We start from the raw sequence: 23,276 nt of genomic DNA, 5'->3' as shown, positions 1-23,276 counted from the left end.
GTGACAGGGTGTTGTGAGCACCTAACCTATCAACGAGCTACACAATCTGAATTGTTGGTTATGTAGAAGGGATGTAGAAGTTATCAGCCCCAGTTTATACTTTGGCCCAATCCCATTTCTTTGTCTTACCCCTTACCTCTACCCCTTAGTTTTGCACGTTCACGTGAGAGTCAGGGCTTTCCCAATTGGGCCTTACTCTCACATGAATGTGCAAAACTAAGCGGTAGGGGTAAGGGGTAAGGCAGAGAATTGGGATTGGGCCTTTGTCTGGGATTTTAACAAACCCCTTAAAGAAATCTTCTCATAATATACATATCGTCATCCCATATCCCATCCCTAATGTACAGTATATTACTTGCTTTTTTTAGTTGAACACAAACAAATAATACATAATAAAATGCTGTCATGTTGTCTTCGTGGGAGTCAAAATGGCAAAGCTCCAAAAAGGACAAACATCCATCATTAAAGTAATCCAAATGATACCACTGAGGTAAATGGCACATATCATGAAAATCTGACTTTTTTCATGTGCTATAATTGGGTCCCCAGTGCTTGTAGCAACCTAGAAAATGTGAAAAAGAACAACCCAGTAACTTAGTTTTGGTAAACCATGCTCTGCAAGCATATGTAATTGATGTCAGAAGGGGATCTTATTATAATAATGCCCCCCTGAATCTGCACTATCCAATCACGGCACTGCAATTTAGTGCAGAGATCAGGGCCGGGTTTCCCAAAAGCATCGTACGAATCATCTCAGAATTACGGGCTGTTTCCCAAAAGCTTCGTAACTTAAGTTGCACTTGAAAATCATCGTAGATCTACGAGTGCTCTGGAGTAATCGTACATTCAAAAGTGCATCGTAAGACAACAGAGTTACAAGGTCACCTACAGGACAACCAGCAAATTGCACTCCTGCAATGACGATAATGTAATGTTTTAAATGTTTATTTATTTATTGGGTTCTTCTTTGTTTATTTTATATTAAATATACAGTATAATATAATATATTTAAAATTCAAATGAGAAATCAAATTTAAATGACTAAACATAAATTAATAAAGAAGGAAAACGTATTTTGTACAAGTTGGTAAAAGTTTTTTGTATTTTGGTAAAAGTCGGTATAGCAAATTGATAAATGGTTCATACCGATTGCTGCTATAATTCATCTAAACATTGTTTTGAAGGGAAATGGCATCTAATTAAAGAAACCAAATAAATATTTACGGTACAATAATCCATAGTAATAAATAAACATAGATAATAAACAACAAATAATAATAATAATCTAAACTATAATAGAAATGCAGAAGGCATTTTGCAGTGGGACGAGTCCTAACTAAATACGGAAAAGAATATTTAATAAATTATTAAAACATTTAAAAAGTCATTGAACAATAATGAAAATATATTATTAAAAATATTAGTGCACATCGGTTGAAGATCATTAGCCTAAACAAGCTTCTGCTACAAATTCGAGTCATTCTATAGGTGACATTTTAGCACTTGACAAAGGGATAGCGACTCGTAAGTAGCACTTAAAACCCAGCTGTGAGCGATCGTTTAATGTGCATCTTTGGGAAATGCACGTAAATGAACAACGAATGTTCGTTAAGTAGCTCGTAGAAACCGCTCTTAAAAGCTAAGTTCAATCGTTATCGGGAAACCCGGCCCAGCTCATTTTCATTTAAAAGGACACCCAAAAACTGTACATTTTTGCTCACACCTACAAAGTGGCAATTTTATCATGTTATAATTAATTATCAATATGGTATTTTGAGCTAAAACTTCACATATGTACTCTAGGGACACCAACAATTTGATTGACATCCTAAAAAGTATTGTGAAATGTCCCCTTTAGAGCCCAGATCATAGTTGTTTACGTGTATGCGAAAGTAAGCATATTTTTTCTCACAAGTACGTGTAAACAGACGTTCGACACATGTGCATTGGGACAAACTGCAATGCATACATTGGGCTACATACTACATTCTCCTTCGACCTACACGTAGAAATGATGCACGATAACCAAAATCTGACTGTGCGCGTACTTTTCGGATGATGAAATTTGTGTCTGAATCTACGCGAACGCTCTTATGTGTAAAAATGGAACTCTACTTCGCTAAATAATACACACAAGACCAACGATATTTGAAGTTATTAGCGTGCTGCCATATTTGAACTTATTGTGCTGATCTGTATGTTGCAATGGATACACAAAGTATCAGTTGGTAAATATGCTAGAAATATAAAAAACAAATTCTCTCACAAAGTATTGTTTCACTTCAAAAGACATTTATGAACCCACTAGAGTCTTTTGGATTACTTTAATGATGGATGACGTGTGTGCTTTTGGAGTTTGAACATGTTGATCTTTTAAATGCTTTAACGTTGTATCTCATGCAGAACCTGTAAAAGTTTATAGTTTCAGTAGACTTTTATGTGTTACTTTGTGAACTTTATCTTTTACACACCGAGAGATGCACACATGAGCAAAACTGCAAGAAAGAGTTTAGGGGTGTACATGTAATGCAAAATTGGGATAATGGGCAAAAAATCTACCTGTGCTGATCAAATTTTGCTGTATTGTTATTCAGTCAATGATAAAAAATGTCATACTTTGCTGAACTTTTCCTTTAACCTTGGTTTGATCATTAAGAAAGGTATTCTGGTCTTAACCGACACCACATGTAGAGTAATAAAACCGTATAAATGAAATCACCTCACTCAATCAGTTTGACAGCATAATGCTGAAATTCAAAGGGTCAGCAAAGAAGTCAAATGACCTGTGACCTACGTTCGCTCCAAAATTCCCCACTTTTAAATGGCACATTTAAAGGCCCCGTTCTTTCTGTGTTTTTGAAGCTTTGATTGTGTTTACAGTGCACGTGTTCATGTTTCATGGTAAAAAATGCGGTATTTTTCACACAATTAACTTATCTGTATGGCTCTTTTTCACTGTCCTAAAAACGGGCTGATGTCTTCTTTGTTCTATGAAGTCCCTCCTTCAGAAATATGTAACAAGTTATGATTGTGTAGTTTGTTTAGTGTGTTGTGATTCAACAGTAGCTTAGCTTAGCTTAGTTTAGCAGAGCCATTTGTGCCGCAGCTGGCAACTGACATATTCCTGTAGGGGGAGTTTAGTCAAAAACTGTTTTATTGACATCATTAAAGCAGGAAGTAGAGGGCTGTAGTTCAAACCAGCCATTTGCTGTAGGCTTTGAAAGGGGAATTCTGTTAAAGAAAATATGAAGAGGTTGGTTCCAAAACGCAATAAATCCATTTTGACAAATTTTGGTAAAAACATGTTTTCTATACCAAGAAAGTGACAAGATGAAAACCACTATTTTCTGTTACGAACTTTCACATAGCATATTTAGGTTATAAAAACATAAAAAATTCAGATCCATAACTTGATTTATTATAAAAACAAATTATTTTTTATTTCAAAATGCAATAAATCTATTAAATCAATGTATAAATGTGCATTCATCTTTACCATTTTATATTTATTTAGTTGACTAGTGGTATACAATGATTAAAAAATAAACATTAATGGCATTAACCAAAACATTTTTTTTTGTTAAATTGCTGCAGTTATACTTGACGTCGTCTCTTTACATTTTTCACAGCGATCAGCTGTAAAATGTTTTGGTCCCGCTCGATTTTCGTTGACTTTGAGTAAAATAATGTAAAGTTTTCATAAGATCCTCTGGGGTCAATGTTTTAGCATGAGAAGCTTGATGCTGTATGGAGAACAAGCAACCGAGTGCCTCTTGCGTAAATTATTAGATGTTGATGGCTTCTGTTTCTTTCCCGTCACAGAAAACCATCACAGGTTTATCAATGCAATTAAAGTATAATTTTGTTTTGTTTGTTGATCACGAAGTACAAAGTAGATGAGGAAAACTAGGACTCCGTGTACTCAGCGTGCCGCCATTGTTTGTTTACATTGCGTGACTGGTGGGCTGTAATTTCAGGAATGGATTTATTGCATTCTGTAAAAAAGGAGGAGTGGCGTTTATCGCATTTTGGGAAAAAGGGGAGAAAAGATGACAGAATAACACGGCAGATATTGGATTTTGCATAAAATTAAGAATTTACTTTTAACTACTGACCTGATATAATACTGATTTTGGCAGTAACTCATTTTTTTCAAAAATGGCGTTTATCGCGTTTTGGAACCAAACTCTTCATATGTCGCCTGGCAGTGAACTTTGAGCTTGATCATTTTGCAGGTATAATTTATGCTCTAACAGCAACATTACACATTAACTAAAGTTTGACAAATGGGATCAGGAAGAACGTGACCTTTAAGAGACATCTTGTGAACTTCCCGTGGTCCACTGGTTTGTCAGGGGTTTTTTTGTGATGAAGTTTGGACACCAATGTCTTTCACTCAAACTCTTTCACTTCCACCCACCAGTGGCCTTCTTGCAGTGTCTGCCAGACCAAACCCGAGGCTATTTTTAGCTGCTTCACTGCACCGATATGAGCATTTCTGGATTATACTGTATGACCTACAGTAATGCAGTCTTCTCTTTTAAAAGTTTAGAAAAGTGTACTTATCAATTCCTCTTGAATATTACGCAATCATCTGAGCTACCTTTGTCCTACTGTACGTCTTTACATGTCACATATAATTCCCTTCAAACCTTGTTTGATTTATGGCTCTGGCTTCTTTTTCTACATTCATTTCTATACATTATTCTAAGTGAACTTTCCATTTTTTTTCTTTCTGGCAGTTTTTGTTTTCCTGGCAGTGATTTTCTCCGGATTAAGACGTAAGGTCTCAGTGTTCTTACCTGTCAAAACTCTTCTGCGCTTACAAGTGTAAATGTACTGTTATGCTTGCTCTGGGTTACCAATGCAAACACGACACAATTATGGAGGCTTGGGGTGGAACAGTGTGAAAAGATAAAAGTGATTCCTATCCTTGGCGCTTTGTTTGCAGGGTGTGTCCTTTCTTTTGTCAAGTTCCCGCTATGGGGCAAATCTATCAGTGATCTAAAGTATTTGGCAGTGCGCATTTGGTCAGTGTACAAAAGCAGGTGAATTCCTAATGGCGTGCTTTAAAGATTAACACGCATTGTGATGTAAATAAGGGAAATCTGATACAACGGTGCCATTGCTTAGTGGTTAGCACAACTTTGACACATTAAGCCATGCTGCTGCTTAAATCAGTGCACCCTCTTTATGTGGGGGACAGCAGAGATACGCTTTAAAATAATGGCACAATGTACTGCATAAATATGGAGGTATTTTAAATTTTGCATGGCAAAGGCTTTGGGGTTAACAGAAATGTCTGCAAAACAACAGATAATGTCCAACATTTGGTGCATGCACTGATACACTATAAAGGTATCAGCAGATAAAAGCATTATTTTCCCACTTTTGGACATCAGCTGATTGTTTTATAGGTGCCGTAGAATGCAAAACTGTATTTACCTAGGCATAGATGAATTATACAAGCTCTGTACATGGTAATGATATATCGTAAGCTTTAAACACAATTGTTTCTTCATTCTAATGTAAACCTTGTGCATGCAAAAGAGTTGGTGTTATCGCAACATAACAAAAACAAAAAGTTGTGACTGCTAAGTTTGCGCTATATGCTAATGAATGCTATATGCTGAAGTTTAGGCTGAAGTCCTACTATTGACATTACGATTAGAAGGTACATACTGAAAAAAAACCCACATAAACTTACCAATCAGAAACGTTGCCTGATACAGGCTCAAACATAAGATCTGTTTACACACAGAGCTACTGAAGGAGCTGCTCTGAGAAACAGCCAATCAGAGCAGAGCTCAACATTATTATTAATGACCCTTTCAAATAAGGTAATAATAGACCATTTTATTCTAAAGGCAAAATGGACATTGAAAATGTTTATTTTTTGCACTTAATAAAGTTACATACCTTCTTTGTGGATATTTTAGAACAATTGAACAGGTTATTTCAATGCATTCTTTGGCACCTTTAAAACAGTTGATGATGAGAATACATCTTGTCAATTAAAACTCATATTGAGGGATTATTTTGAATTGGTTCGCAATAACGAATTGCAGTTTGTACGCTCGCACTTCTAGGATTTCATGGCATAGTGCTTTAAAACAAGGAGTTAAAGCAAAACTATTACTATCTATGGGTATCGTAGATTATATTCTAATCAAAGGAATTTTAGTATCGGCACAAACATTTTGTAACAATGCATCCCTATGCAGATTTAGGCAAGTTACTTCCAAAATGTAATACATTATATATTACAAATTACTTTCATTTGAAAGTAATTAGTTACATTACAATATCACTGTCTCTGAACTGTAATATGCCACACTACTTTTGTTTTACTTTTGATTTACTTTCATCAAAATAACCTCAGAAGTATGACTAGGCATTCTAAAAAGTTCAAATGTAGTTTATTGCCGCTTATAAATCCAGATGGGTTATGTGTAGGCCCTCAAGCCTACTAAGAACATAATGTAATAGTCACAGTGAAGACTTACAGCACAGTACAGTAGCAATCACTGCCAGAATCATAAATATAGACAAATGATCCAAGTCTGCGAAATTACTATATGGTACACATACCAAACACAATAGGGCTAGAGGCCACTATAATGCAACCTATAGGAGAAGTTTCACAGACAGGGTTTAGATTTATCCAGACTAGTGCTTAGTTATATTAGGACATTTAAGTAGTTTTTACAAACATACCTTACAAAAACAATACTCTGTGCATCTTGAGAGAAAACAATGACACTGATGTATGTGGACAAGATGTGTCAGTGCAAGATGTTTTTAAAGAGCACCTATTATCCCCATCACAATTTTACATTTCCCTTGATGTGTACTGTAAGTGTGTATTAGTACATGTTAACGATATGCAAAAGATACAAACTCCAAAGTAAACGAAGACGCGAGTTATAGTTTCCAACGTACATCTCTTTTCTTGGACTTCAACAAACACACGGATTGTAGGCAACAGTTTACTTCCTCAGCCTGTTGACGTGGACACGGCGGTGATTATCATAATTCCTCCCGCATCTGACTAACAGCCTTTAAGTATGTTTTATATTTAAATAATGTACTACTCACTAAGCCATGTTTCAAACTCAAGTTTTATGTGCCTAATCCTTTTTACACTGCATTCGTGTGCTTAAACAGACATATTACACTGTAAAAATGTTGCTGTAGTTATGCAGCTGTTTTCCAGTAACTTACTGTAGATTTAAATGGCAACAGTAGGTTCAAAGTTAAATGAACGTTAAACATTAACAAGTCGTTATCTTTACATAAAAAATAGCAGCCACATGCAATGCATTCTGGGAACAGAATCAACTTTTTTTAGTTTTTTTCCTTCAGATTTTTCGCAGAATTGCCGTACATGAGGCTGTTATTTTAGTTTTATTCTGTAAATATAAAGACTTGTTAATGTTTAATGTTTATTTAACTTTTAACACACTGTTGCCAGTAAAAAACTTACATTTAAATCTACAGTAAGTTACTAGCAAACAGCTGCCAGTAATACTGTAATTTCTACAGAATTGTTTTTACAGTACCTGAATTTTATTTATTACACTGCAAAAAATGATTTTCTTACTTAGCATTTTTGTCTTGATTTCAATAAAAATATAAAAAAATCTTAAATTAAGATGTCTTTTCTTGATGAGCAAAATGACAGAGGAAAATAAGTCTAGTTTTGAGACAAAAAATATTAACTTTAAGTAAATTAGTGCTTACAACAAGCAAAACAATCTGCCAATGGAATAAGACAAAATTTCTTAAAATAAGTTTACTTTTTTCATAAACACTTAATTCAAGAATTTCTTTCTTATTCCATTGGCAGATTTTTTTTTTTGCTTGTTTTAAGCACAAATATGCTTACATTTTATATTTTTTGTCTAAAAACTAGACTTATTTCCCTAGGTCATTTGCTCATCAAGAAAATGTAAGAAGTTTAAGCATTTTTAGATATTTTTACTGAAAACAAGACAAACATACTAAGTAAAGATATTTTTTTTGCAGTGTAGTAACTTAAGCAATTGTATTAGTAATGCGTTATATTACTGTTACAGCAAAAAGTGATATATTACCGTAATTACTTTTGTAATGTGTTACTCCCAACACTGTCCCTATCCATAATAAAGTGTAAGGACTATAAACGCTATTTGTAAATTATATAATGTTTATGAAATCTGTCTTTCGCAGTAATATTCCAATATCATATCTTTGTCACCTGCTGGGTAAACATAATAAAACCACATAAGCAAACATTCAGGAAAGGCTGTTTAAGTTGACAGCTTACTTCATACAGTATGCAAACATGCTCTGCAAGTGGGGCATGTCGTCACAAGAGATCAAATTGAAAAGTTGTTGTACTGTTTGTCTAATTAACTGTATCTTTCTTCCTTGGCAAATACTAGTTAAAATGTCCAGTAGCACTTTTTAAAGTCCTACCCTCTTACAAAAAAATCACATAATACTAAACAAATACAAAAAAAACTGTAAAACGAACAATTACAAAATTATCTGCAAGCAACACCTAACCAAAGTGATTAGGAATGTGAAACAATATCTTCAAAAACAAAATCTGGTTTTCATCTTAGCATGTTTCATCTAGAAACGGTATTATGAGGCCGTTTCTCCGTGACCTGTTCGCGGTATTACGTTACGCAGGTGTGTCATCATAAGGGCTCTGAACAAAAGCCACGAGGCCTGAGGGCTTCATTATGGCAAACCACAGACAAACCAAAATGTTAGATGAGATAAGAGCAGCATTCCTGCATTCACGTGACCCTGACAGTAGTCTGCGTGGGACTCCACATCAAAGAAAATGATACATTCCTGCATGAAAAGGTAGATACTGATAATACAACGTAAATTACGAGCGGAAACATATGCCGCACGTCAATTTCAGGTCAGTGACTTCTCTGATGTGAAACAACAGTTGAAGTGCATATTAGTGTCGATAACGCTTACGAATGGCATCCTGTTAGCACGCTTTATTTATTTAACTTTTAGTCTCTTTAAATGGCATTATGTGATCACATCGCCAAAGCTTTTGTGAAGATAAAAGGGTGTGGACGTGTCATTTACATACTTGGGGAAGGATTTTAAATGCTGTAGTTTACAATGGCCTTGTTGTACAGACTTGTGAGTGTATAGTGCCTATTTACTTTGGCAAAGGATGTATTGATGAATTACAGAAGCACTGTTGTGAGGTGGTTTAGCGCTTGCCAACTAAGTTGTTAAGTCATGATGTAATGAATACCATTTCTGGATCCAAGCCCCCACTTGCTTCATGAGAGATTAATGCTGTTTATGAATGCTATTTATTCATATCACTAATTTAGAAGTGGATTACTCATAACTAAACTATATAGGGTCTTAACCTAGATGGCTATTGCTTGCTGGGTTCTTTGTGGTGGAAAGAAATTTATTATTTTTTTGGTGGAAAGAAAGTCCCCCTGTGGTGAAAATCAAATTTGATTGTTGTTTTTATGTCTATGTGGAGTTTCTAATATGCTTAAAGGTGTAATGTGCGTTTTTGCGGCATCTAATGGTGAGATTGCGAACTCCAACCAACCTCAATTTCGAAACGCAGGCTACTTGTTGCCTCGCTGCCTCTAAGCGTTTATGTTAAAGGAAAACACCACCGTTTTTCAACATTTTACTATTTTCTTAACTCAACTTAGACAAATGAATACATACCTAACTTTTTTCAATGCTTGCACTTAATCTTTGTACAGCGCTTCTTGAATTTGTTAGCATTTAGCCTAGCCCCATTCATTCCTATGGCTCCAAACAAAAGTTTTATTTTGTGCCACCATACATACTTGTGTAACTACTCATGTAACAGTCTTTAAATTGAGAAAACATGGAAGTGTTTGGTGGCTTTTAAATTCATCCCCGTTTGGAGCCACATGAATGGGGCTAGGCTAAATGCTAACGCATTCACAAAACGCTGTACAAAGATTTAAAATGCACACATTGAAAAAAGAGAGGTTAAGGTAAGAACATAGTAAAATATTGAAAAACGGTGGTGTTTTCCTTTAACATCAATGCTAAAAACAGTTCTGGAAACACACAGTTCACGTAGGCATTGTGTAAAACCGAAATTAGCAGTTATGTATCTAAACTTCCGAATGTAGCATCTATTTAAATATATATCTATGGCCCAGGGTAATGCAAAAGACTGAAGGCAGGGACTCATTTACATATTTATATTTATGGTCCGAGATGTGCGATTAAGTAAAGGCAGGGACTAATTTGCATATGCATAAAGTCATGGTTTACACTTTGCATTAACATGTTATCTCGGTGATCCGTTCATGCAGATCCGATCATCAGTTTATCAGGACACGGCGCGATTACATTTGTCAACATCAAAGTGGCCTTAGTATGTCACCATGGAAACTCAAACATTATAGCAATAACGCTTAATTCAATTCTGCCATTAGAAATGTAATATCTCTGTAAGTGGGCGGGGTTTTGTGAGACGTTGACCTGTAAATGTAGATACGATGGCTGGATTGCGTTCACATTACACTTAGATCCAATCACAAAGCGTCCTCGACTATCTCTGCATCAGGACACACAGATCGGATAACATTCCGATCACAAACGCGTTTACACTCGTCTTTTCAATGTGTATGTGGACAACATCCGGATACAGGTTGCATGTTAACGCCAAGTGTAAACGCAGCCATATATGCTCAGAGTTGTGCGATTGTGTAGAGGTGGGGATTTATTTGCATAATATGCACAAATCCACATTAACTAAATTAACCAAGTTACATTCAAGTTGTTTTAAAGCACGAAGAAATTACTGTCACAGGAAAATATTTTTTATATATGCTAATATGATGGTCAAAGATGAGTTTTAGGTGATACAATGATCGACTACAGGGGGACTTGAAAAATGAAAAAAAGTAGAAAAAATAAAGAAATTAATTTGCAGTAAACTGTCACATTAAAAGAAATACATTTATTTAATAAAGTATGAAGGATTGTACTTTATTGTATATAAAATCAAGGCTAAAAGTTGCTTTTTAAGCGATACTCATTTTATGACATCTAATTAAGCTGCTTTAATGGATATACACTTTTCTTTGATGCTGGGCTTTATGTAAGATTTACAAAATAATTGAATAAACAATTTAAATGCTTAGTTTCATTATTTGAATCGCCCTCACACATTTCTTCCGAGGCTGCTAAACTTTCCCGCAGACCTTTCATAATTCCTTCATTTATTTTTTCTATAAAACATATTAAATAATACTGAGAGAAATATTCTAACAAGCTATGTGAAAATGACAAGATTTTAGCCTCTCGTGCTGGAGGACCGCCTGACTATTAGAGCAGCCAGTCAAGTGGAAAAGTCAAATTTGTGGCGTGGCTGCACTGAAATACAAAGAAATAGGAGACCACGGCCAACACCGAGTGTTATGGTTGATGTGTACGTATATGCAAGTGTGTGAACGTGTGTGTGCCAGTCCAAGGTTTTTCATGCGAATCTAACTATGTCCAGTCTGAAAAGCAAGTGGACAGTCAATGTCACAATTTGTGTCTCTTTCGCAGATTCGCTTGGCTGCCGTGTCAAGTCCTCGGCTTTTTAAAGATGCCCACGCACGGCTTTATTGGAGTGTAAATGCAGATGACGAAGCACTGGGCCGTAAATTTAGACGTCTGCATTTGGTAATGAACGTCAGCTGATGAATATCGGTGTCTTAGATGCTCACAACACAGATATGAGCAAGATATGAGATTTTTATCCAAAAGGTCATTCCTATGGTTTTGTGGCTGACGCAGACATGCATTAAAAATGGCTCACTGGTGAACCGTGGTGTGATCTGTCAAAAGCCATCATTCTGACCTGAAATATCACCAGGCCATGTAATGCTTTTTTATTAATTCCTTATTTTAATTGTTCTGTAGGTGATATTAAAAATATATAGTTGCTGAATTCATATAGGAATCTCTATGATATATTTTGGGTTTTACAAAAGTATTAAATTTGGATTCAACAATCACTTAGAAGTATCCATTAAACAATAGGAATTTTTAACCATAATGAAATAAAAATATTAAACATTTATATGCTCCACATAGAAGAAAATATAAATATTAAACATTTATGTGCTCCATATTAAAAGAAAAGATAAAATATTTATATACGCCAAATAATAACCTTTATCATTTTGATCAAATATGCGATGGTGTGTCATAATGTGCTTTGTATATGTTTGAATATATCCAAGTGCATTAAAGATATAAGAGCTATACTGCAAGGGATTACTGAAATAAACTGTTTTCGATGCTAAAATACTTTTTACAAGTTTAATATGCAGAGGCAGCTAGCATATTGTATGTTTATTCCCACAAAAATGTTTGCAACAACAAAAGAACTAGTACATAATTATAGAAATGTTACTGTTCTCAATATTCAGTATAAATATCTTCATCAAACTTCCCCAAAAGAAGAGATGCCCCTGTCTTTTAAGTATGAATTGTGCACTTGAGCTCAGTTGGCAAAGCATTGTGTTAGCAACAGAAAGTGAATGGGTTCAATACCCAATTATACTACACAACTACAAAAAAGTGCATTTCTTTGTATTTTAGTCGGCTTGTTTCCTAGTTTAAATATCTAAAAACGTATTTTGGGGCCATATTTGTCTTTATTTGACAAACACTGTAAGGAAAGGACAGAAAAGTACATGGTTTAAAGAGGGGTACGGGATCTGTGGAGAGCGGAATAGGATCGGAAACACGGAGAAAAAAAAAGATTTGTTACTTCAACTTAAAAAGTATGTTTTCGTGCTGCCACTCAATTTTGAGTTTATTCAACTTAAAGGGGTCATAGCGTGAAAGTCTTTGAAAATATTTTTTATGTTTTAGTGCTATAATTGGATCCCCCGTGCTTCCATCAACCCAAAAAACATTAAAAAACAACCCAGTAACTTGGTTTTGGTAACCCATTCTCTGCAAGCATATAAAAATGAGGTCATTCAGATGTCGCCTATTTTGTGGCATAGTTAGCTAGTCTTATTACAAAAATACAGCCCCTTAATCTGCACTATCCAACTAGGACACTGCCATTTAGTGCAGAGAGAAAGAAATATGAAAAAAAAAAATTCAACAAACCACCATCATTGCGATCAGTGTTTGCATTTCATCAGCTCATTTGCATTTTAAAGGACACACCAAAAAAAACTGTACATTTTTAACATGCTATAATTAATTATCTGTGGCTTATTTTGGGCTAAAACTTCACAAATTCACTTTGGGTACAAAAAATACTTATTTTACATCTTAAAAAAATCATAACATAACCACTTTATAAATATTAGTTGAAGCAACAACTTTTTTGAGTTAACTAATATTTTTAAGTTGAATTAATGCTGCATATGTCAAAGCACTGCCCACTACACCATTGGCTCATAAATCTCATAAATCAGAATATGTACTTAAAAACAAAAATATCCCATATATTAATATCAACCTGATCTCACGAATTTCCGTGGCATAGTCACGGAATTTTGTGCTAATTTTTCCGTGGCATTCTCACGGATCTCCGCATTTTTACGTGGCCCTGCTACGGACTGTCTTTTTCCGTGGCATTCTCACGGATTGGTTACTCAACTGTTTTGTCATATTTTCTTACCATTTTCGCTTCGGTTTAGGGTTAGATTTACATGAAATGACATCCCTACCCAAACCCAACTCTAACCCCAACGCCAGGCGACAATTGTTTAAAGTTTAGAAAATATAAAAGAATCAATTAAAAAAAATAGTATAAAGTTATAAACCAATAGTTAAAGTGACATACTTACGCAAACACCAAATCTAACCCTAAACCGAAGCGAAAATGGTTTGAAAATAGGAAAAAGCAGTTGAGTAACCAATCCGTGAGAATGCCACGGAAAAAGACAGTCCGTAGCAGGGCCACAGAAAAATGCGGAGATCCGTGAGAATGCCACGGAAAAATGAGCACAAAATTCCGTGACTATCCCACGGAACTTTATGAGATCATGTTGATTAATATGCATTTTTTCTAAATCTTATGCTATGTACACACCAAACGCAGGCCATCGCATTACATGCTCTAGATTACTCGTGGGATTTAACTTTGTGTCATGCAAATTTTTCGCTCAATGAAGATGCGTTTGAGGCGAATAACATGTGTTTTCACGGCGAACGCGCTGGACATATGGCGTCATTCACATCGTCCCACGAAAGGACGAGTCTGATCGCGTCTTTGCATTGACTTTGTATGCAATCTACTCGCGCAAATCGTTGAATTTCCGTCTGGTGTGAACCCACAGTTAGGCTTAAGGGTGCACTCACATTAGGGCTAACCCAATTAAACTTTGCCCTAGCGCAATTGTCCCCCCTCCCTACTCCCCCAGAAGCAGGCACTCACACTGTAGTTTGAGCTATTCGAGACAGGGCACGCTTTTGTCATTAGGATGTGTTTGTTTTGAAGAAAAAAGGAAGTAAAGAGTTCTGTGTTATTTATTCTTATTCTGATATACGATGACACACAGCCCTCTCACATGCCTCTCATATTGCTTGGTTTATCAGTCGCGTGTGCAGCTCAGACACTCACGTAACACTGCTGTGCACATCAGAAGGTTTTTACGAAGGCAGATGAAGGTGAGTGGTGGTGCAATTGACGTCTCTCTTTTTGTTCCACGCCTGAGCCCAAGTGAGCCGCACTCGAGCCCAGCTCTGCAATCTCTGCTATAGTCTGAGTGAACCCTAAAACAAGAAAAAAAGTGAAAATGCTTGAAAATTAACTTGAATGCATTGAAACTTGAAAAGTTTTTTTTTTCGCAAAAAAAAAAAAAAAGGAAAAAAATATCTAGGTCTTATAATCAAATGCATATATTTATACTGGAAAACACGATAAAGATACTAAGGTAAGTAACTTAGATACTAAGTAAATTTATTTTTTTGTATAAAACCATCTATCAGATGCATAAATGTACATAAAGAGGCAGTAATATACATGTGCATGGGTTAATTTGAGATTTTCTGCATCATTTACCTCTCAGGAGTGTTATTTAACTCTCTCGCTCTTTTTCTCTCTATTTCTTCCCATCAAACTCGCTGTTTTTTTTATACATGAGCATATCTCAATGTGTCAGAGCAACAGTGGTGATAGCCACACACAGTCATCATTAGGCAGTGTGTGCTAATGACTTCATGTTACACAGCCTGTCACTGCCTATATTTTTAAGGGCCTTCAACGGTAGAAGATCCACCTGTCTCACAGGAGGACACGGTGACAGTGGTCTTCCTTCGGTTTTTCCATACAAACACACGTCTGGGTAGCAGCACGAACGATTCCCCGTCTCCAAGCTCATTGGGTTTCTATATAAAAGCTGTCATGGTTTAAACAAACAGTGATGCGTTTGACATTCGAATCAACCGCTCAAGTTACCCGCTTTAGTGTCCGCTGTCACAGAAAAATGTTGTCAGCTTCTGAAACAAGATAAAAACGGCCATCTCCTCGTCAAGGTTTGGGCTTAACGGCACGTTGCGTACCTGATTGAAAAGTTATGTTTCTACTTGAGTGACAGATTCTTCCCCGGCGCAGTTTTTGCATTAAAACCACAACCTCGAGAGGAATACAATGAATGATTCAATAAGGAACGCTGAGGATTTGAACGTTCACCTCAGTGAACGGATTTGAGCGGATTTTGTGGATAAAGTGGGTTAAATTTTTTTGTTTTGATTCTGAAGAGGTGGTGAAGTGGTAACTATGCCAGAAATGTGGGTGGTTGAGCTATCTGTCACATTCACGGTCAGAGAGAAACAAAAAGCCGAAATGTTTTGCCGCACGCACACTGGAATCACAAAACAACACTAAACCGCAGCTGTAGATATACAGTATGATGTGTGTTTGGTATTACGCAAGAAGCATTCCTCTAAGCATTCATTACATAAAGAAGCCTGTGCTGGTTGATAAACTTCTTACAACAATGAATATTTCTCACAGTGGGTTTATTTTTAAAAAGTCGATATGTGAATAAGCACATAACTCTTGACTACAAAAGGTATTGAACATTGTCGCTGTTATTGCCGAGGATAAAGGAGAATTCATTGAATGTTGATGTCTTGCGGGTTTTTATTTCAAATAAACGTTTCCAATCATGCTTTTTTATCAAGAATGGATTGCTTTCACCATAAATGGGCATTGCCACAAAATGACATAACACCATGACTGGCGCCATGGAGGTAGGGGATGAGAGGTGTGAGGGGGGCCGGCACTACCCCGCCCCCTCAGGTCACCATTAATTTTGAATACGATTTTAATGATAAAATGTGCTATTTAAAAATCACATTTGCCTAGTGTATTGTCTTCCTGATAGTGAATAATAAGCTAAAATGGCAATTTTATAGTCGAATTATGATTGGTCGCTTGACTAAGCTTGCTCACCGACCCTAATAACAATTACATAATTTCAAGGTTGTATATTGCATTAACTTATTTTACCAGGGAAAATGGATTAAAAAGAAAGAAACTTCAGCAACTGCCACTACCTGAGCTAGAGGTCTTCATGGCTCCGTTTCGATCCGAAAACCCTAGTTCCGACCCGAGACCTCAGACACGGGTTGGGTATAATTATAGCGGCATCGGGTCTCGGTAATATAAAATAAATGTGTTTTTGCCAAACGGACTTGAGACGACCTGAAAGATCTCACATGTGTGTGTCCAGGTCCTTTACCAACCCCTCCCCTGTTTGTCAAGAGCGCTTGCGACATCGCGTGGGTGTCAATCAATCCGACCCACCTGTGAATCAATTTAAAAATAAATTTTACCTTTGTGTCGTCGTCAGATAACAAAGTAAAATTAATGGAGCAGCGGGCCAAATTGGTTGCGAGGCCACCGGGTTTTCTTTCTTTTTGACTGGTGTGTACAGGGATGCAGACTGCACACACGTCAATGCCATTTACATTTGGGTTGCCACTGGTTCGGGTCGGGTTTTATTTTTTTTTAGGTTTGTCTTGGGTCGGGTCATTTAAAAAAAATATTTTGCATGTCAGGTTTGTGTAAAAAGTGATTTGGGTAATTTCGGCTTGGGTACATTTGGACTCGAATCCAAAGTATTACATATATTTTGGACTCGAGAAGACTTCTAGTCTGAGCTTCAAAAAGGCAGTGTTGTGTTAATATGTAGGAATGCTTTTTTTGTTGTCGTCGTATATGGTAAGATTGTTCAGGGCTCTGTACGTTGCTCACTATAGATGCAGTTTTTGTGGTTGTATTACCGAGATGATTGTTTATAACGCATTAAAACTTAAAGGTACAGTGTGCAAATTGTAGCAGCATCTAGTGGTGAGGTTGCGAATTGCAACCAATGCCTCAGTCCACTGCTCACCTCTTGCTTTTAAAAAGCATAGAGAAGCTACGGTAGCCGCCACCGGAAAAACATATCGTCGGAGACAACTTAGTAAAAAAGTTTGTCCGTTACGGGCTTCTGTAGAAACGTGGCGGCACAAAATGGCGACTTTCATGTAAATGGCGACTTTCTGTGTTTGTAGATAAAACGTCTCATTCTACGGTAATAAAAACATTACGGTTCATTATAAAAAGGTCTTTATACACCCCTGATGATATAGTTTTGTATATTTTTTGCATTTCTGTCAAGAGATCCTTATAAAAATGACACACTGCACCTTTAAGGAACGTACCAAAGCTATATGTCTTTTCTAGCTGGGAGAATTATATGCATTCATGTGATCACCCTTCTCGGTAATTCAGACGCCCCCTCATCAGCGCTCGACTGAAGTTGGCAATGCATTACACTGTTTGTCATTGAGCTCATTTATCATACACAAAGTCAAAGTTGTTGCCAATAAGAACACACTTTAGCAGTTTTGCATGAATAAATCAATGAATCATTTAACTCTTTAACTATATATTTTTAGAAGAAAATATTCCTGGAAGGCATTTTGTGAAACTTTTGTAAAAATCACAAAAAAATGCTGACCGGGAACTTTTTTTAAATGCTAGCAGGGAATGGGTTAATGTGTGTTATTTAGTATATAATTATGCTTAAACATATTTAACAGCAATACTGAATGTTGCTGCATTATTGTATAGTGTACAGACAAATATGCTAATAGTATAAATGTATAGCTTTTGTAATCGGTAAATTTCTATTTACGCATCATTACATGCATAATTATTTGTTTATTATGGCACAAACATTTTGGTGTGTGTAAACATAACAATTTAGAAATGGTCCAAATCTGGGCTGCAGATGTACAAAAGCACACAGATTAGGTTTGTATAATACATCTGGTCTCCAAAGGCCTTTTGCCTCCCAGAAAGATCTAACCAAGAATTTTTCTATTCAAGACTGGGGTTATAATTCATGTCATTCATATTTATATGTACAAATGTGTGAGAGATAAAACCCAAGTGGTTAGTAGTGCAAAATAAAAACAAACACCAGCTGGGTTACATAAAGGTCTGGTTTCAAAATAAAGGGGCTTCGCAAGTTTACCTGCATGGCCTGGAGATTTATCTTGAGCTCCGAGCAAACATCCGTGACCTGACTACAAAATCTGAAATTATGAATTTATGAAGTCATGCCTATAAATCTCTCTCAAAACAAAACAAAATATTTATACACTAAACAAAACAAAATTATATATATAAAGGACAACAATAAGTCATTATTGGCTTAAAAAATTTTTTTAGGAGCAATTCAACAGTTAAATTCTGGTGAAAAGCGTAAATATTTAAAGGCTTTTGTAGCGTGAGATAAGCTGTTATATAGAATCAGGAAGCCGTTCAGCCATTTAGAAGCAAACAAGAGTGAAAAGGTTCAGAGGAAGACGGATGTAAACAAATGACAGATGTTTATTCTTGCTCTTCCCTCGAGCTGTACACACAGTCCAACACCATTAATGTGCCATGACGTTGACATAGAAAAACACTATTATACAGAATTAACACAAGCTCTCCTGTCTGGCTATATGAGAAAAGACGTGCCATTGACCAGGATAAGACAATTATTACAATCAAGGTATATATGTTGATATCAGGGAATTGAACCCATGACCTTTGCACTGCTAATACAATGCTCTACCAACTAGGGTTGTGCTGATAGACGATGGCCTTCATGACGATAGTTGACTTCGTTTGCGCAGTAATGTTTTAAATTATTCTCATCATTATGGTTTCACATTAACAACTCATGATTGAAACAACCCATCATTTGGTCGTTTTTAACCCAGCATTGTGTTAAAGGGTTAAAAACAACCCAGCATATTTTAAAGTATAGGTTATATTCATATTGCTATTTAGCAAATTTAAAAGATGCATATTAGCGGTACTAACTGTCCAAATTGTATGTAAAATTGCATCTTAATCGGAGCCGGTGGTGTAGTGGGCAGTGCTCCGACATGTGGTCGAGGTTGCCCTCTCTCCACCCTAAACTTTCCTCTCCTCTCCTATCATACTGTCTATTGAATAAAGACAAAAAATGGCACAAAAACATAAAAAAATGGCATCTTAGCTAATTAAGGAATAATGTATAGGCAGCTTGTTGTTTTCACACTGAAGGGGCTTATTTTGAGATAACAACCAGCTGCCTGTGCATATCCTGCTTATTATACTGCTATTTACCTCATAATTAAGGTAAAGAACGTTGAATATTTATTTGAAATATTTTATTTGCTCATTTTAATGAATGCAGACCTTCCGCGAGGAAAACCCATTTACTTTCAGTTTTAAGATATGACAAGACGTTCAAATGTCACAAACACACTGTTTGCTTTAATCAAATGTAAATATAGTGTCCTATACGTTATTAAAAAATTTCTTTGTATTAAAATTTTCTGTAATATTAAACTATACCTGTCAAAACTATTTGCAACCGGGATACCGTGTGTTATTAGTTATAAGTGGTTGTTATCTGGGATTATACTATGGGTCTGTTGAATGCTTGAATCTTATTGGCTGATGAACGTTCTGAGGTGTGCAATTATTTTCTGGGAAACCCACGGCGAACGTAGTTCCAGGCAGCTCTTTTGACTGCATTACAGTTCCAGATCACTTTGCATAGTTAACTGTAATAACGGACTAACAAAAACAACATGACAGACGATTTTTTTAATAACAGCGCTGTTTAGAGACACACAGAGATAGCCTCGTTCGCACATCTCTCTTTCTCTCTCTCTCTGTGTCTCTGTCGCTCTCTTTCTAATAACTTCATTAATAACTGCATTAGAATGCTTTCAACGGCTCAAGCCTCCATTGCCAGCTTTAAAAGGACGTTTTGGAACAAGCAAAAGAGCCGTTGGATGAAACGCGAAATAAATAGTCCTACTCACAATAGCGATTTTAGTACAAAAAAAAAGGACGAATCCCTTTAAATATATCATGTGATCAATGTCTTGAGGTGTGGCCACCGTAGTATAAGCAGAATAATTGGCTCTGGGCTGTTGAATTATTGAAAAATAATGCACACCTAATAAAACATTAAAGGGGACATTTAATGAAAATCTGACTTTTTCCATGTTTAAGTGCTATAATTGGGTGCCCAGCGCTTCTATCAACCTACAAAATGTGAAAAAGATCAACCCAGTAACTTAATTTTGGTAAACCATTCTCTGCAAGCATGTGAAAAAATAAGTAATTGAAATTTGGATCCCCTTGTGATGTCAGAAGGACATTTTAAAGGACACACCCATAAACTGCAATTTTTTGCTCACACCTACAAAGTGTCAATTTTAACATGTTATAATAAATTACCTATATAATATTTTCAGCTAAAACTTCACATATGTGCTCTGTGGACACCACAGGTTTATTTAAAAAGTCTTGTGAAATGTCTCCTTTAAATGAGTCCATGCAAACATAAACTCACCCTCATATGTTTATTATGTGCATATTTTTGAAAAATCTTTATAGACTATTGAATAATGCCAACCCTGATGCAAAGTGCCATCTTTCCTTTGGTAAGGTGAAACAGCACACAGTATAGGTTTGGAACAGAAGTATAGAAAATACTGTACGTATAGTAAAAAGACAGACTTTTCATTCTCAGGTGAATGAGACCTTTAATCTTCCAGCTAATTTAGAAAGGCATTGACTGAATCAGCCGAGGACATATAAAAGTTATATTCCACATAAAAAACCTCTCCGCCCCCACGGCACTATTCTTATATCCATAAGCAGAGCACTGTAGTGTATGCGCTCGTGGATATTTTAAAGCTTCATAACTCTCAAATCACATTCGATCCATAAACGGTGTGACGAAGCACACCATTAAGCCTAAAGAAACAATTACATTTAATTATGTAAATAGCTGAATCACCCAATATAATCCTAGGAGAAATGAAAAAAGGCAGCCAGGTCAGCAGATATTTTTCGAGACGCGGAAATAGCTCGCACCCGCCAGTTGCCGTATCACAGCTTGATTTTCACAGTCACGATCTCAAGAGTTAATTGAAGTCAATAACATTCAACCCCCGGGGTGGATTTTAAATGATTTGTTGCAGGTGAGTACTTTAAAATGCTGTACTTTGATTTATACTCTCAGAGAGGAGAAAAATGCCATGGAACAAAGCAAATTGTACAAAGGAGGGAGGTAATTGCGTTCATAGCTTTCTTGTACAACGCTTCTATAGATGGAGAAAAATCAATATCAATCTGACAAAGACTTCAAGGGAAGACAAGTAGCCCTTCACGGTTTGCGCAATTCAGCCGAAATCCCCAAAAACGACTTCCGTGTAGTTCATTTGTTCTGATAAATGCGATGAAAGCTGCCACGCTAACAATGCGGAGGTAATAGGAAATCAGGCCAATCGTGTGAGAAGAAAGGATGAAACAAAAGCTTTGGAGGAGTCAGACTGCGTTTGGACTAAAAATAAAAGATTCCCTTGGAGAAGCCCTCATCTGTGCTGTGGAGGATGAATAACTAACACAGGTTGGTCAGGAACACAATTGCAAACTTTACAGCTCTGCTTTAGGGAACAGAAGTAGATATATCTGAAAATCAAATACAGTTTCTTAAATCTATGATGTTCAAATGCTTTTATTGCATTTGTAGGTTGTTTGTTGAGCACATGGACCAACCTAACACAGCGAGATTGGCCTAAGACAATTGTAATTACCTGTGTTTTACAAGACGACTAATTAATATGTAATTTAATGATTTTTTATGTTTCCTCCTGCATTTATTAATGTAATGCTGCTTTGAAACTATTGTAAAATTGAATTGAATATGATCATTGCTGCTTTTTTATCTAATAATAAAAAAGAAAAACACGATTATGCGATCGCATGATTCATTGCATAATCAGCCAAAGTCCGAATATTTATGCGGGAGCCGGATTTTTTTAAATACGCCAGATTTTTTAAATACGCGGAACTTTCGCAGCATAAATTGCAGATTTCTGCTCGTAAAATATGCAGGATATGCATGATTTAATAATCTCTGCATTTTCGTAGCAAAAAGTCATATATCTTAGAAGAAAAGAGAAAAATGTTGCATTTACTTCACACATGCGCAGCCATGTCATGTCAAGCCCTTGTCATGGGAATGTTAGGAAGTGACGTAATTATGCGACATGAACATCAATGAAGTTTTTGCAAGTTTCCGCAATTTTGAGATGGTCCTCACTACAGAACACGACATCCAGGGGGCGAGGTTGGACCTAGATCCAACTCCTCCCACTTTATATACTTTGCTCCGCTAAATGATCCAGTGTATTTATGCATATTTATACTGTATACATTTATATGTATTAAACTGCGTGTGGTAAGATTCCTCGTAGTACCCGAAATGTTGTACTCCAACACATTAGAGCAAAAAAAACTTAAATTTTACCTTAAAGGCACTACTTGTATTGTAGTCATAAATAAAGTTTGTTTTTCCATCAAAAGAATAACTTAATTTAGTTAGGACTCAATGCGGACATGGTAATGCAAGTATGACGTGTCTTGTGGTAAAACTGCCGACCAATCAAAATGCAGTGGTAAGAGATCTCTGGACCTGGATCCAGCCCCGACCCCTGGATCTGAGGGAGGTTTCACATTTGGTGCGATTGCCTGGTCCGAACCCGAGTTCGATTGCTTCCCCCTCCCCATGCCCCCTTGGACTGTGTTCACATATTATTTTTGCATCCGAACCACGGTACGCTTGCATCATCAAGCTGCAGCCAGCGCGTTCTCATGTTGCTTGGTAACCGCTGTAAACGAGAAGACTACAAGCGTGAGTTCACATGCACCGGACCCCAGACCACCCTTT

The sequence above is a fragment of the Misgurnus anguillicaudatus genome, chromosome 3 (assembly GCF_027580225.2).
Source record: "Misgurnus anguillicaudatus chromosome 3, ASM2758022v2, whole genome shotgun sequence".
Taxonomy (NCBI): domain Eukaryota; kingdom Metazoa; phylum Chordata; class Actinopteri; order Cypriniformes; family Cobitidae; genus Misgurnus; species Misgurnus anguillicaudatus.
This window is presented reverse-complemented; position numbering follows the sequence as displayed.